This window comes from Copadichromis virginalis, linkage group LG23 (genome assembly GCF_057382275.1).
Source record: "Copadichromis virginalis isolate Kocher_CV1m ecotype Utaka linkage group LG23, C_Virginalis_male_GT1.1, whole genome shotgun sequence".
NCBI lineage: Eukaryota > Metazoa > Chordata > Actinopteri > Cichliformes > Cichlidae > Copadichromis > Copadichromis virginalis.
The window spans coordinates 16,856,536-16,867,222 of record NC_140639.1 but is presented as its reverse complement, the minus strand read 5'-3'; positions in this window follow the sequence as shown (position 1 = coordinate 16,867,222).

Here is a 10,687-nt window from a genome sequence, read left to right as displayed (position 1 = left end):
ACATGGTTGCTGTCTTACAGTTGTCGATTTAGAAACATTGTTTAATGGATTGCTTTTCTGTACCTAAGTAGCTGCATAAATATTCAGAGGACCAATTAGTGAGAAATGTTTCAGTGCCATTGATTGTGAATAAAAGCATGAAGACTGACAACTGCAAGGACCTATCTGTTGCATTTAAGCCATGACCTCATTAGATGAGACAGATGGCCCTTTGACTGATTATGTTATTTTGTTTAAATACCAGGAACACAGATCTAAACAACAAAGGTATAATGGTGCAAATATGCCAGTACACAGCTTGCATGTCTCATGGTTCATTTAGGTTTGAGACTTCCAGCCAAGCAACAGAACAGAAGCAATCAGGAAGAATTCAAACTGGATATTTTTACAGAGTAAACATTTTTACCATATTTATAACGAAGCTAAAAAGCTAATTTTCTTTCATAAGATGGATAATTCCGACTAACATGGGGTGAGCCCATATTATGCTCACTTATTAACTAGAATAGGTTTACACATTATAGCAAAGACCCCTGGTTCACTGTGACAGTAGCCACCACAGGAAATAGCTGGCTTATAGTAACCCAAACAAGCACTAGGCTATATGTGTGGATCTGTTTGCAGGGGGTTTGGCAGTCACCATGTTCGATCTGGTGTAATTGCTCATTGTGTTCTTGGTTTGGGCTTCAGCCAGATATGTTTATTTTACTTATCAATGTGTTTTTTGTTTTTCCCTTCTTTTTTTTTTTTTTTTTTCCTTCTTCTTCCTCCCCTCTCTTTCCTCTTCTCCTATGCCTGTTGTGCATCTGGAGCTTTCATATTTTACTATTTGAGCAGGGATGAGCACAGCGCGATCATTTAGTGATCGGGTGGTAAATTTTGTAAGCTGGAATGTAAAATCACTCAACCATCCAGTCAAGCGGAAAAAGGTTATTACTCATTTACAACGACTTAGAACGGATATAGCATTTCTCCAGGAAACGCATCTGCGTACCTCTGATCATCTTCGAATCAAGTCTGGATGGGTAGGCCAGATATATCACTCTAAATTTAATTCTAAAGCTCGGGGGACAGCAATATTGATAAGCAAAACTTTACCATTTATAGCCACAACTGTAGATGAAGACCCTGCAGGCCGTTTTGTTGTAGTTGTAGGACATTTATATGGTTTCCCCTTGATTTTAGCGAATGTCTATGCCCCTAACTGGGACGATCATAGTTTTTTCACTAATGTCTTTGCACGGCTTCCCAACATGGCAACGCATAATATTATTCTTGGTGGGGACCTAAATTGCTCATTATCTGCTATGGACCGCAGCTTGCACAAATGCACGCCTATTTCAAAATCAGCACGTGTTATACAGCGTTTTCTTCATAACTACGGGTTAGCTGATGTATGGAGATTTCGTAACCCAACTTCAAGTCAATATTCTTTTTTTTCTAATGTCCATAAAACATATACTCGTATAGATTATTTCTTTCTGGACAAAAAACTCCTCCCTTTGGTGACAGACTGTGATTACAAGGCCATGGTGATTTCAGATCATTCACCTGTTGTTCTTTCACTGCGTATTCCCAATGCCTACTCCAATTATCGGCCATGGAGGTTCAACCCAGTATTGTTAGCAGACGAAGAGTTTGTTAATTATATTAGGTCTCAAATAGATTTCTTTCTTGCCATCAATCAAACTCCAGAGATGTCACCATCAACTGTTTGGGAATCTCTGAAAGCATATCTGAGAGGCCAGATAATCTCATTCTGTGCGAACAAAAGGAAGAGGGATACTGAGCAACTCTCTCTATTGGCTGACGAAATTACTAAACTAGACGCTGTATATAGCCATTCCCCTGACCCGGTATTATATAAACGTAGGCTGAAATTACAAACTGAATATAATCTTCTATCTACAAAACAGGCTGAGTATCTAATTTCGAAGTTGCGTAGCTACTCATATGAGAAAAAACAGGCAAGCTGCTAGCTCATCAGCTACGACAAAGAACAGCTAATCAAGCTATCCCTGAGATCCGGAATGACCAGGGAATAAGATGCACGGATAACCAAGGTATAAATAATAGTTTTTTTTAGATACTATCAGACTTTATACAGCTCCCCCCCGGCTAAGGATGACCTGGCTCTAGAAAATTTCTTTGAGAAACTTGATATCCCTTCCTTAGGAGAAGATGCGGCCACCAGTTTGGAGGAGCCCATTTCTGATGCTGAAATTGAAATGGCCATACGGAGTATGCAGTCTGGAAAATCACCTGGCCCCGACGGGTATCCTTCCGATTTTTTTAAGAAGTTTTCTAACCAATTGAATCCATTGTTAAAATCGACTTTTGAAGAATCTTTCCTCTCACAATCCTTGCCTCCAACAATGCGTCAAGCAGTGATCTCCCTAATTCTAAAAAAGGATAAGGATCATTTAGATTGTGGCTCATACCGTCCAATATCTCTGCTGAACACCGACACCAAAATCCTTGCTAAAGTGTTGGCCCGCCGTTTAGAGAAACATCTGCCCTCCATTATCTCACCTGATCAGACAGGCTTTATCAAAAACAGGTACTCGTTTTTTAATATTAGACGTTTATTAAATATACCGTATTTTCACGACCATAAGGCGCACTTAAAAGTCTTAGATTTTCTTCAAAAAGTACGGCGCGCCCTATAGCGCAGTGCGCCCTGTGTGTTGTAAGGAGGACGTAGTAGAGAACACCATGAGAACGCTAAAGGGTGAAGTGTGGGCGCAACCCTGAAAATGGCAACGAGACACGCTTATGAAGCACAGTTTAAACTGAAGGCCATCAGCTACGCGGAGGAACATGGAAATCGAGCAGCGGCGAGAGAATTTAAGATTAACGAATCGATGGTTCGCAAATGGAGGAAGCTGGAAAACAAGCTCCGGCAGGTCAAGAAAACGCAGCTGAGTTTCCGCGGACATAAGGCGAGGTGGCCCGAGTTGGAGGAAAGACTCGAGCGGTGGATCATCGAGCAAAGAACGAGCGGGAGAAGCGTTTCGACGGTCACCATTCGGCTAAAAGCAGTTTCACTTTCACTTTTTATGAAACGGTGCCATTTTTCCATCCGGACCAGGACTACGGTAGCGCAGCAACTTCCAGCGGATTATAAGGAAAAGCTGGCCATCTTCCGCTCCTACTGCAGCAAACACATCGGCGACAAAAACATCCAGCCCAGCCACATCACAAACATGGACGAGGTCCCGCTCACTTTTGACATCCCGGTGAGTCACACTGTGGAGAAGAAGGGGACCAGCACGGTAGCGATACGCACAACGGGGCACGAAAAGTCTTCTTTTACTGTTGTGCTTGGCTGCCATGCTAATGGACAGAAGCTGCCGCCTATGGTGATTTTTAAGAGAAAGACTTTGCCTAAAGAGAAGTTTCCAGCAGGAATCATCATTAAGGCAAATGAAAAGGGCTGGATGGATGAGGAAATGATGAAAGAGTGGCTGAGGGAGGTGTATGTAAGGAGACCAGGTGGTTTTTTCCACGCATCACCATCGCTCTTAATCTGTGACTCTATGCGTGCCCATCTCACAGCCGATGTGAAAAAACTAATGAAACAAATGAACTGTGAGCTTGCTGTCATTCCGGGAGGCCTGACAAAGGAACTCCAACCGCTGGACATCGGTGTGAACCGCCCGTTCAAAGTAAGGCTGCGAGCGGCCTGGGAGCGATGGATGACCGATGGAGACCACAGTTTCACTAAGAGTGGAAGGCAGCGCCGGGCGAGTTACGCCACAATTTGCGAATGGATTGTAGATGCTTGGGCTAACATGTCTGCTGGCACTGTTGTTCGAGCTTTCGCAAAAGCCGGCATCATTTCCGAGGAGCTGCACGGCACGGAAAGTGACTCTGACAGTGAAGAAAGTGAACCTGGCATGTTTGATGGAGATTTAGCGCAGCTGTTCAATTCAGACACAGAGGATGAGGACTTCGATGGGTTTGATTGATGATAAAAATGTGAGTACCAAACTTTGTTTTGCTCCTGCTTTATTGTTAAATATGCACACTTGTATGCTTGTGTGTTGTTGATGATGACGATTACTGGTAATAAAAATGTGAGTAAGGTACCGAACTCAGGTTTGCTCCCGCTTTATTTTTAAATACGCATACGGTACTTGTATGCGCCCTATGGTCCAGTGCGCCTTATGTGTGTGTTAAATACAGTAAGGGCACACATAACTGAGACTGCGCCTTTTAGCACAGTGCGCCTTATGGTCGTGAAAATACGGTAATCTATAGCCATGTCAAAGGTACTGTATTGGAAACTGTTATTTCACTTGATGCTGAGAAAGCGTTTGATCGGGTGAGATGGGACTTTCTTTTCCATACGCTTGAAAAATTTGGCCTCGGGAGTAATTTTGTATCCTGGATAAAAGTATTGTACTGTGACCCTGTAGCAGCCATTCGGACCAACAATAGTCTGTCCCCCTTTTTTCAGCTTCAGCGTGGCACACGACAGGGGTGCCCTTTGTCACCTCTCCTTTTTGCCATCGCAATTGAACCGCTAGCTATTGCTCTAAGACACTGTGTTGAGGTTGAGGGAATACGTCGTGGGGATATCGAGCATAAAGTCTCTCTTTATGCCGACGACATGCTCTTGTTTATTTCCAACCCTTCAAATAGCCTCCCTAAACTTTTAGATGTACTTAAGGAATTCGGGACAATTTCCGGATATAAGGTGAATTTCGGGAAAAGTGAGGCAATGCCTTTAGGTACAATAACCGGGGAACTTTCGTCTATTTTAGCACCTTTCAAGCTCAGCTATAACAAGTTCAAATACTTGGGCATTTGGATTACGCAGAATCATAGAGACTTGTATAAAACTAATTATCTTCCTTTATTGTCTAAACTAAAGGAGGATTTTGGAAAGTGGGAGTCCTTGCCTCTTTCGCTGGGTGGTAGATTAAATATCATTAAGATGACTATATTCCCTAAATTTCTATATCTTTTTCAGTGTCTTCCAATTTTTTTAACCAAGTCTTTTTTTAATAATCTAAATAGTCAAATCTCCTCCTTCATTTGGAACAAAAAACCACCTAGGCTGAAACAGAGTGTATTACAAAGACCGCGGAGCGCAGGAGGCTTGGCACTCCCAAATTTTCTGTTTTATTACTGGGCAGCTAATATAAGAGCATTATTGTACTGGATGAAAGACCATGATAATTTATCATCATCATGGGTAACACTGGAGCGGCTGTCGGTGAGTCAATCCTCCCTGGTGTCTTTGCTGTGTGCCAGATTACCTCTGGCGGGACCGATCTCCAGCTTCACCACGAATCCTCTTGTTGTCCACTCACTGAAGTTATGGTATCAGCTCAGACGGCACTTTAAACAGACTGAACTCTCTCTTAATGCACCACCGCATAGACATTGCATGTTCTCCCCATCCTTGACGGACGAGGCATTTAACATATGGACAAAGCTGGGAATAACGTCAATGGCTGCTCTTTTCACGGACAATATCTTTTCCTCATTTGAACAGCTGGTGAACAAGTTCAAGATCCCTCAGTCACACTTTTTCAGGTATCTACAACTCAGGAATTTTGTTGCTTCTAATACTGACTGCTTTCCGTCCTGTCCACCACCATCCCTTTTGGATGATATTTTTGATTTTAAGCCAAATGCTAAGCGGGTTATAAGTGATGTTTATGAGCTGTTGAGTAATTTTAGGCTGTCCACATTGCAATCACTTAGGGAACGATGGGGAAGTGATCTTGGCCAACGGATTACAGATGAGACTTGGCACAAGATAATCAATAGCATTTCTTCATCATCTATTTGCCTTAAACATGTGGTGATTCAGTTCAAAGTTGTTCACCGTCTCCATTGGTCTAAAACTAGACTGAGCAAAATCAAGGATGGGTTTGACTCCACATGTGACCGGTGCAAACGAGAGCCTGCTTCCCTATTTCACATGTTCTGGGCGTGTCCAAAACTGGGTAGCTTTTGGAAAAGCATATTTGAAACCATATCCAACATATTTGGTGTTCCAATTGCACCCTGCCCGTTTATAGCTATTTTTGGAGTGACGCCTTGTGATGCCAGTCTTTCCAAATCACACTCTGATCTTCTGGCCTTCTGCACTCTTTTGGCCCGTAGAATGATATTATTGAAATGGAAAGAGCCACTTCCACCTGTATATGGGCAATGGGTTAAGGATGTCATGTACTATACTCAGCTGGAAAAGATCCGCTACACTGTAAAAGGTTCGGTTCGGCGGTTCTATGACACATGGCAACCTTTTCTTACTTACTTTGAAAGATTAAGTCCGGATACTATTGCTTAATGTGCGTGTGAGTGGGGTTTTTTTTTGTTTTTGTTTTTTTCTCTTGCTGTTGTTCATTTATTTTATTATTTACTTTGTATCTGTAACTTTATTTTATTTTATGTTATTTTGTCTCTCCTTTCCTCTCTGGCTGGGTTTTAGTTACACTGTTCTGGGGGGGTGGGGGCACAACTGTTTGTTAATTTTGCCATAATTGTTGTTGGAAGCAATTCTTTGTTCAATAAAAAGACCTTGATCAAAAAAAAAAAAACATCAGCTGGAACTTTTTTGAGGCCAGCCATGGAAAGGGGGCTCCAGATGGTATTGGAGCCACCCTTAAAAGGTCAGCTGACACAATTGTCCGCCATGGAGGAGATATCCCCAACGCAGAAGCTATGTTTCACAAGCTGAGAGACATGGGCACTTCAGTGGAACTTTTTTTTGTGGGAGAAGATGATGTTGAGAGGAAAGTAAAAGAAATTATTGATGGACCGACACTTGTGCCTGTCAAAGGAACCATGAAAATCCACCAAGTACTCAGTTTCTCTCCAGGAACAATAAAATACAGGGACATAACCTGCCTTTGCCAGGCAGACAAAGGTGTACTGGACTGTGAATGCTATGGCCTGAAGGAGATAAGCCTTAGTCAAGAGGCAAGTCCACATTGCACTGAGGGACCAACCCGGCCTGAGAACATCACAAAAGATCATATTGGTCAGTGGTGCATTATCAACTACGATGGTGAACCCTACCCAGGAATCATTCTGGAGGTTGAAGAGGATGTTAAAGTGAAATGCATGCACAAGAACGGGACCAACAAGTTCCACTGGCCAAGTCCACGTGAGGACATAACCTGGTATAGGGATGACCAGGTTGTGTGTCTGATGAAAGAACCAACACCTTTGAATAAGAGGTCAGTTCAGCTGGAGAGGAAAGTGTGGGATTTCCTTGAAAAAAACTGGAGTTGCTGGTCTGTTGCATAGGTAAAATGTGTGAGAAAAATGTTCATTACGTTGGGTGTACAGTGAAAATTTGCTTGTTTAATGTGGACATGTATCTACCTGTGTTGGTTGGACGGGCATGGTGAAGGTGTTCAAAGTTTCTTTAAGGTGGTATTTTTTGTCACTGATGTTATGTCCACGCTGTTACCTCCTGTCCACCCTGTTTCTCCTCTGTCCACCCTGTTACCTGTGTGTTTCTTTTGTTAATTAAATCAAATCAACAAACATAATGCATGTCTCTTTGGTTATTGGGAGGGAATGAATCAGCAAAATTAAGTTACTTAAAAATGGAGCCAATTTTTTTTTTATATTCCCTTTGAATCTAAAAACAATCTTTTGAAATTACACTGTCTTAAAACTGAACCTGTCTTCTTTTAATATAATGCTTGTTTAAAATACTTCCTTGAAATTTCCTTGCAGATTTTAAAAAGGGACATTGTAGCTTTTAGAAAATGTAAATATTACTATAACTGTGTATTCAAAACAGTTATTAATAGAAAATTGAATGTCCTGTAACAGGGTGGACATTTGGCACGTCATGGGTAAAGACTTTGATTTTAAAAAATATTATAATATAATATCCTTAGCTGGACCAATACATTTTTCTTATAGGTTGAAAATCCCTCTTTTAGATGAAATGTTAAAATAATTCAAAATTTTGTATTTTTTGATGAAGAGTGATCACACTGAAATGGCACCGAATAGTAGGAATGACCCAAAAAGCATACAGTACTGTACTTGTTTGAGACGTAACATTTTAACAAAAGTATAGATAACCACCCCTCCCAAAATGGTTTGTTCCAGCTCGCCTCTCCCCTACTCTGGCTCTAGCGCTCTTGCTGCCAGAGCGGTGGTGGCTGAGACACAGCAGAGCCGAGGTGTAAGTGCCTGGCTTAAAACAGGACATGTTAACTGCATTTAACCTTCAGTTACTCTTTATATAGGTAGGAGTCAGACCATGTTTCTTTCTAGCTGAAAAACATTACACCAGGTAACCTGCAGTGTTGAAAACGTGTTTTCCAACAATGTTTGCTACTCTACAATCCATCCTGCTCTGTAGTAAATTCAGCAACATCTGACCGTCCTGTTGCTCCCATTGAAATGTATATAGTCTATTTAAAATCTAAAACTTTAAATTGTCTGCAGCCTACTGTTGTTACCACTGTCCTGTTTGAAATGGATACTAACTAGCTAACTGACTGAATGCCCATTAACCTTATAACTCCTGGTGTGTGTGTGTGTGTGTGTGTGTGTGTGTGTGTGTGTGTGTGTGTGTGTGTGTGTGTGTGTGTGTGTGTACAGAGAGACAGCCAGGTTCATAATGGATATAGGGAAGTCAAATGATCCGTCAGTCAAAAATAATACTGGATCAGTGTTTCAATGTCTATATCTTTTATTAGATTTTCATGTGGTTTGGTTATTTGCCTTTTGGTTGAAAGCACACTGAGAGAGGACTTTTTGTTAGTGATCTTAATATAATTTTTTTCATATTAATGTAATTTTTCATCTAATTGAATACAATCTATTTGTGTATGATTGTCAGTCCAAAGAGGGAGAGAGGAAAGAGGGGAACGTGAGGAGAAAGTACAAGGTCAGGAAGAACCAGGTAAGAAAACAGACAGGGAACAGTGACAGGCACAACAGAAACTGTTAAACTGACAAAGAGAAAAAAAACCTAATTTTACTCACACAATCTGGAAGTTGTGTCCTCCCTATATTAAAGCTGTTATACAGAATCTGCAAAACAAACTGGGTTGAAACATTTTTGACCCTCTTTAACAACATTCCAACATAACATTGTAATTGATTGGGGAGATTAAAATTAATGATATATTTTTATGTGGTTCAGCCACAACTCTGCTAAAACCTCAGCCAGTAATAGGTCGGCCAACTTTTGGACCATTCAGCTGTCTGTATGACTGCTGCAGTACGTACATCACATTTGCGCACTATCAGAAAGTGCCAAACAGCCCTGGTGGAGTGAGGAGCTTTAAAGAGAAGCAGAGTGCTCTGTTTATATTCTAAAAATGTTTTAAGCTTGTTTCAAAGATTCTGTACTGCAGCTTTAAATGTTTTCCAAAAGCACACATACACTTAACTTCTCAGTGTTTCTCAAACTTTTTACAGTGTGTACCACCTGATAAAAATGTCAAGCTCTCCTAAGGACCACTATGAAAGCATGAAACTCATAAATCTTACAACACAAAATTAGTATTATTAAATTAGTAAAATTAGTAGATTTTTTTCATACATTGTATACATTCTACCACAGGCAAAGTTGCCTCCATTTTTATAGTTTTTATTAATATTTTGTAATAATTTATTCTGTTTTGGGGGTTTTGGGAGTTTATTTTTAAGTATCTGTATTATATTATACATACACATTAAAAGTGAATCTGTGTCCAAAAAATGCACTCAGTTTACTTTTTACTCACTATGAGCATCATTCATTATTCTCCCGCAGTAATTAAGGTTAGGATATGCATTTTTTCTATTCCAATCCTTTCTTCTTTTGCAGCATTTAAATAACCTTGATCAGATTTGATGGTTTTGTTACAGACTTTTCAAAAAAGTGTTTTGCTTCTCTTTCACAAATGTGGGGATTAAATTGTGTTAAAATGTAAAAAACAGTGATCTCATGTTTTGTGACGAGGACCCAGGCACGGAGAGACTTGATGAATTTAAGAATCTCATGATTTAATAAAGAAATTTGCAGACTTGCACAGAGATGGTAAAATTATGATGACTGATAATGGAGATGAAGACAACAGACGATGAGGACAGGGAAGAGCAGGGGTTTAAATGCACCAAAGTGACAGTCAGAGAGAACTCGGGACAACATTTAAGGATGCAGGGACTGAGAGAGACAGGTTTATCTTGCCTGGCTGGGCAGCTCTCTGGGTGCTCAGCACCCCCAAAGCTCTGATCCTAGAATTTCCCCTGGATGAGGTAAATGACTATTGCCTATTTGTTCTCACATCAAGTGATGAAGGCACTGGAAAAACTAGTCCTAGTGCACATGAGATTGGCAGTCAAAACAAAACCTTAGTGTAAATGATTCAGTCATCAATATGCCAAGGGTCTTTACCCTACAATAAAAATAAAATTAATTGAATTGAAATAAACTGCTACTGACAGAGAAGCAATACAAAAACCCGTAACATCTGACTAAAAGACAAGCTCCAGTATGGTGCAATTGGGGCGGGAAGTGGCTTACAACACAAACTCTGCTACTTATAATCCAGTTTTGAGATCCCTTCCCAGATGCATTAACGCCCACTCGCATCTTGTGTCGCAATAAGTCACATGATAGGTTCAGGCAGGTTCTCACAATGGTTTCATCCGAAAGGCCTTCTGAGATACGGAGGACCACATTTCTAAAATAATTTTGTTTATC